At 52.2% G+C, this 6,614-nt stretch overlaps 1 pseudogene; it reads left to right on the top strand.

Moving 5' to 3' along the window:
• Nucleotides 1-918: 918 nt before the first annotated feature.
• LOC147710890 (uncharacterized) lies at nucleotides 919-2,729 on the top strand (annotated as a pseudogene).
• The last annotated feature ends 3,885 nt before the right edge of the window (nucleotides 2,730-6,614 follow it).

The raw sequence follows: 6,614 nt of genomic DNA, 5'->3' as shown, positions 1-6,614 counted from the left end.
CACCATTGTTTTCTTCCTCATTGCAGGACCCAATCCGGAACGACCGGAAACCGGAAGGATTCCCGCGTGACCCCGGAAGTCCCACCCCCTTCCCAACAACGGATGACAGAAAAGGAGAAAACAACGACGGCGTGGTGTGCGGAGAGTTCGAATCGTGGCAGAAGACGGACGGCGGCACCCCTGTAGAGCGGAACGGAGAAGGAGAAGACGACGAGGTCTGGACGGAGGACTGGTGGAGTCCTGTGGAGGACGCTGGAGAGCGGCCGTAGCTCGCGGGAGAGCTACGGCGGGACCATGTGAGTAACATACCCTTCCTCTGTATATAAAGTGTGAATCACCCTAGCGTAAACTGCCCCCACAACCCCCTCTTGGAATCACTGAGCACTGTGTATTATATTGAAGCCACCCTGACCACTGTACATTAAGTAAAGCACCTCTTCACGAGCTGGCTACGATATTCCTTGCACTGCCTCTATCCTCCGACACCCTCCTCTTCTTCCCGACCGTATTCTACCCTACCCACCTCCCTCACTGTCTGCTTTCTCTTACGCACTCCCGGTGACGGCATTAGGTATCCATACCGTTTGGAACGGTCGGACTAACGGTCCTTTCTTTATCTCTCCTTGCACGCCTCCGAGGAACCACCACCCGTGGAAGGATCAAGAGCCCCCTGGTGGACGACGGCCCTTCTACAAACCACCCGTGCTATCCAAGCACCACCAGGAGCCATCTGTGGGACCTGTACTTACGGACCTTCCACAACGGGGACACCCCCTCCCAGACTCTGGTCTACCCTTGACTTTGTGCACCCCCTAATAAACAGACATAGCTCACTATATACGGCCTCCACGCCTGTTATTCCGGTCCGCCCTTGCACCACGACAACAGTTGGTGTCAGAAGTGGGATCATCCGGAAGCATGGAGGCCGCAGTGCAGAAGCTCGCAGAGACCCAGGAACAATTGGGGAAAATGATGGAACAATTCCTCAAAACCGCCGAGGATGACCGAGGTCAATTGCATGACGTGTTGAAGGGTCAGGGGGTGGCCCAGGATCAAGCCATGGGAAAGCTCACCGACGTACTTGGCCAACAAAGACCTGTCGCTTCCCTCCCCTCTGTGGTCCTTCAAAAGTACGTCCCGGGAGAGGACCCAGACTTCTTTTTTACAAATTTTGAGCGGTTGGCCCAAGCTGCTGCCTGGCCCCCTGATCGATGGGGACATTATCTAGGATCCCTACTTACCGGTGAATTACAAGCTGCGTATCAACAGGCCAATGTACAAGGACAAACGCCCTATGCCGATATAAAAACTTGTATCCTGGAAAGGCTTGGTATAGATGATGAGACTTACAGGGTGAGGCTCCGCCAAGCCAAAGAAGGACCACAAGAAACACCAAGGGCCCTCTCATTTCGCATCCGTGACCTGACCGATCGCTGGTTGCGTCCTGCCTCCTCCACGAAAGAAGAAATACTCTCCAAAATATATTTGGAACAATTCCTTGCTTCCCTGCATCCTACCACTCAAAAATGGGTTCGCCAACACGCCCGTCTCACCCTTGAGAGTGCGGTTGAAATTGCCAGCGCTTACAGCCGCGCCCAAGACTTTCAGAGGCCCAAAGAAGAGCATCCACATCGTCCTCAGCCCCACACCGGGACCCGAACACCAAGACCTCCCCTAGCCAAGAGGCCGGAACTACCCCCTTTGTTCCCATACCCGGTTGTACCGCGGGCACCGCCCCCTCCCGGTCCCCAGTGCTATCACTGTGGAGGATACGGACACATTGCGCGAGTGTGTCCCCAGAAAGACGAACCGATGGAGGTGGGTCTCACCAGGAATTATGTGTGCCTCCCCACAGATCCTAGCCCTCCTAGATTTCATTGCCCAGTAAGGATTGAGGGACACCCTGTTCTAGCCCTTGCTGATACGGGCTGTAGACAAAGTGTACTCCGTCCACAAGAGCTACCGAACCCTGTGGGACCAGTGACCAGTACGGTTGCAATCCAATATGTGCACGGAGACACAAAACTATACCCCACCGCCAGGGTACGTGTACAACACCCGACTGACCAGGGCACTACGCTCACCGTTGGCCTCATTCCATCCCTCCCGGAACAAGTGATACTGGGCAGTGATTACTCTGGACTACCTCGTCTTCTCCATGAGACCACCAACTCCCTGGAAAAGTGGTGGTTGGAGGCGCCGTTTCCACACGACCAGCCAAGTCAAGAGGCTTCGGGCAAACCACACAAAACGAAAACCCAAAAGAAGAAAGAGAAAAGAAACCATGTCGCTGTTCTTCCCGTCAGAGTGGAAGAACACCCCTGGGAAACCGACAGGGAGTTCCGAGCCACCCAACAGGAGGGTCCTGTCCTCCAAGATGCCTGGAGTCGTGCTCTCGACCACGAAGACCCTTTACAAGTAGGTCCCTATTTCTTCCGAAAGAATGGCCTACTATACAGGAAGGGAGGGGCACAACAACCACCCCAGCTACTGATCCCGGGACCCTTCCGAGACAAGGTGTTGTTTCTCGCCCATAGCCATCTGCTGGGAGGACACTTTAGCGACGAGAAGACAGGACAGGCTATCTTGGAGAAATTCTATTGGCCAGGGGTCTACCAGCAAATAAAACTGTACTGCCGTGCATGCCCGGTTTGCCAAAAAAACAGCCGGTATCGACCCCCGAGGGTGCCCCTACAGCCTCTACCCTTGATCGATATACCCTTCAGTAGAGTAGGGATGGACATTATAGGCCCTCTGTTACCCTCCAGAACTGGTTGTCGATACGCTTTAGTACTGGTCGATTACGCCACCGCTTCCCTGAAGCCGTACCCCTAAGACAGCCTACCACTCAAAACATTGCTAAAGCCTTGATCTCCATTTTTTCTAGGGTAGGCTTCCCTAGGGAAATATTGACTGACCAGGGAACCCCCTTCGTGTCCACGTTGATGAGGCAGGTGTGTTCACGACTCGGTATTAAGCAAATAAGGACCCCCGCTTACCACCCTCAGACAGACGGGTTGGTGGAGCGCTACAACGCCACTCTCAAGAGTACCCTAAAAAAACTGTTGGCCTTGGAGAGCAGAAGGTGGGAGGAGATGCTACCCCTGGCTCTGTTTGCGATCCGCTGCAAGGTGCAGAGCAGCACTGGCTATTCGCCCTATGAGCTCCTATATGGGCGACCCCCAAGAACCCTGTTGGATATGGCTAAAGAAGCCTGGGAGGCCGAACCCGACCGGACCAGACCACTCCCCGAGTATGTAGAGAACCTCAAAACACATTTGGGTCAAATACGGGACATAGTCAGGCAGAATATGACGACTGCACAAGCCAATCAGAAGCAACAGTACGACAAAGGTACCAAACCCCGATCTTTTGCCCCAGGTGACCTGGTTCTTCTCTTGATCCCATCCTCGGATCACAAACTACTGGGACAATGGCAGGGCCCGTTTTCTGTCTTGCAACAAGTAACACCAGTCACCTACGAGGTGGAAACAGATCCCAACCGCCATGTTACGCAGATTTACCACGTGAATCTGCTGAAGGCCTGGGTCGGTCCTCTCCCTGTTCTAACTGGTACCAGTCCCTCACTAGCTTTATCTTATGAGGCATGCATTGATCCAGATCTCCCCGAAAACCAAAGACAGGATCTACGGGCTTCCCTACATTCGTTACAAAAGATCTTGTCTACCTCCCCGGGTCGCACCTCGGTAATTGAACATTCCATCATAACCGAGCCCAGAAAAATGGTACGTCAAAGACCCTATCGGGTCCCGGAAGCACGTAGAGCAGTCATTCAAGAAGAGATAGTACAGATGATGCGCCTCGGCGTCATAGAACCGTCAGTCAGTAGCTGGAATTCCCCCATTGTACTAGTGCCTAAGCCGGATGGGTCGATTAGATTCTGTATCGACTTTAGGGAGGTAAACAAAATCTCCTCCTTTGATACGTACCCCCTCCCTTGTGTCGATGAAATGATCGAACGAATAGGACGGGTGAAATACATCAGTACGCTGGACCTCTGTAAGGGGTACTGGCAGATACCATTGAGGGACGAAGAAAAGAAGAAAACAGCCTTTTCTACTCCTGACGGCCTTTATCAATTCACAATGATGCCCTTCGGCCTTCACGGCGCTCCCGCGACTTTTCAAAGAGCCATGAACCTAGTCCTGCAACCACATTCCCGGTATGCGGGAGCCTATGTGGATGATATAATCATCTACAGTGATGACTGGCGGCAACACCTGCATCACCTACATCAAGTCATCTCATCCTTGGGTTCATATGGGTTCAGCATTAACCCAGCAAAAACTACCCTGGCGGCACAAACCGTTAAGTATCTGGGCTATCTATTAGACGAGGGACTGATCCGACCACAGAACAATAAAATTACAACCATCCAAGCCATCCCCTTTCCAAAAACAAGAAAAGAGCTACGTGCATTCCTCGGTCTATTGGGATACTACAGGAGATTTATCCCTGATTTTTCCCAGACGGCTGCCCCCCTAACCGATCTCCTAAAAAAATCGACAAAGGCCGAAGAGGCACTAAAACACCCTGATACCCGTATGTTAAAAGCTTTCCACCTACTGAAACATTCCTTGCTGTCGGATCCTGTCCTTATCAGTCCGGACTATACCCTGCCGTTCATCCTCCAGACCGATGTGTCTGATCAAGGTTTGGGGGCTGTGCTGTCCCAACGCGACCGCAATGGAGACGAACGACCCATCCTATTTCTAAGCCGCAAGCTGTTTCCAAGGGAGATGAACTACGCGGTCGTAGAAAAAGAGGCACTGGCCATTAAATGGGAGATAGAAAGCCTCCGCTACTATCTAGAGGGACGGGAATTCATCCTATATACCAACCACTCTCCCTTGGAATGGATGGCCCGCAATAAAGGACACAATGATCGGGTGTTACGTTGGTTCTTGTCCCTCCAACCCTACAGGTTCAAAACATTGCACCGGAAAGGCGTTGAACAGGGTAACGCCGATTATCTTTCAAGATACCCTCCCCCTACAGGAAGGACAGCTAGGGAAATGGGATGTGAACAGAAGGCGGCCCCTACCGTGCATAACCCGATGCTTCCCTCTGGGTCCCGAAGCTCCCAGAACGATCAGACGGCGTCCCTGGCAACCCAGACACCATTGTTTTCTTCCTCATTGCAGGACCCAATCCGGAACGACCGGAAACCGGAAGGATTCCCGCGTGCCCCCGGAAGTCCCACCCCCTTCCCAACGACGGATGACAGAAAAGGAGAAAACAACGACGGCGTGGTGTGCCGAGAGTTCGAATCGTGGCAGAAGACGGACGGCGGCACCCCTGTAGAGCGGAACGGAGAAGGAGAAGACGACGAGGTCTGGACGGAGGACTGGTGGAGTCCTGTGGAGGACGCTGGAGAGCGGCCGTAGCTCGCGGGAGAGCTACGGCGGGACTATGTGAGTAACATACCCCTCCTCTGTATATAAAGTGTGAATCACCCTAGCGTAAACTGCCCCCACAACCCCCTCTTGGAATCACAGAGCACTGTGTATTATATTGAAGCCACCCTGACCACTGTACATTAAGTAAAGTACCTCTTCACGAGCTGGCACTTGTACGATATTCCTTGCACTGCCTCTATCCTCCGACACCCTCCTCTTCTTCCCGACCGTATTCTACCCTACCCACCTCCCTCACTGTCTGCTTTCTCTTACGCACTCCCGGTGACGGCATTAGGTATCCATACCGTTTGGAATGGTCGGACTAACGGTCCTTTCTTTATCTCTCCTTGCACGCCTCCGAGGAACCACCACCCGTGGAAGGATCAAGAGCCCCCTGGTGGACGACGGCCCTTCTACAAACCACCCGTGCTATCCAAGCACCACCAGGAGCCATCTGTGGGACCTGTACTTACGGACCTTCCACAACGGGGACACCCCCTCCCAGACTCTGGTCTACCCTTGACTTTGTGCACCCCCTAATAAACAGACATAGCTCACTATATACGGCCTCCACGCCTGTTATTCCGGTCCGCCCTTGCCCCACGACAACATACGTTTTTTACAGCGACCACGACGGTGTGCATAGGCTTGCCACACAGCACCCCGTCGCACGTTAGCTTACTTTAAACAACCCCTACCGTATTCAAGCTGAGTGTGCAGGTGAACTTTCTGGACTCAATAACACTAGCACGCTCTGATAGAGCTGTTGTCTCTCTGCTATTGTCCCTTCCTCTGTTTGTACACTGACGCACCAAAAACAGTGAGACAATGGGCAAGCCTTAGAAGCAACAAGCCAAGTTAACGTTTGAGTCAAGCAGGCAGCCCAAAAACACGGCGTTTACACAGAACAAGGGAACCCTTAAGGTATAGTATAGGGACCTTGGGCATTACGTTTTTACAAAGAACAGTGGTCCCTATATGAAACTAATATAAACAAAAAAATAATAAACATATACTTGATAAGTAATATGACTTCTGTCCGTCCGGACAGGATTTATTTTTCAATATGTGCAGAGATAAAAAGTGTTTCTAGGAGAGAATGTCAAGCGGGCACAGCTGTGACCCTTAACATACAAGACATAATAACAAAGAGACAATATTAGACAAAGCAAGCAAATGAGTCTGCGTACTTGT

This window comes from Lissotriton vulgaris, chromosome 5 (genome assembly GCF_964263255.1).
Source record: "Lissotriton vulgaris chromosome 5, aLisVul1.2, whole genome shotgun sequence".
Lineage (NCBI taxonomy): Eukaryota > Metazoa > Chordata > Amphibia > Caudata > Salamandridae > Lissotriton > Lissotriton vulgaris.
Note: the sequence above shows the minus strand (reverse complement) of the source record. Positions and strands in the feature narration are given on the sequence as shown.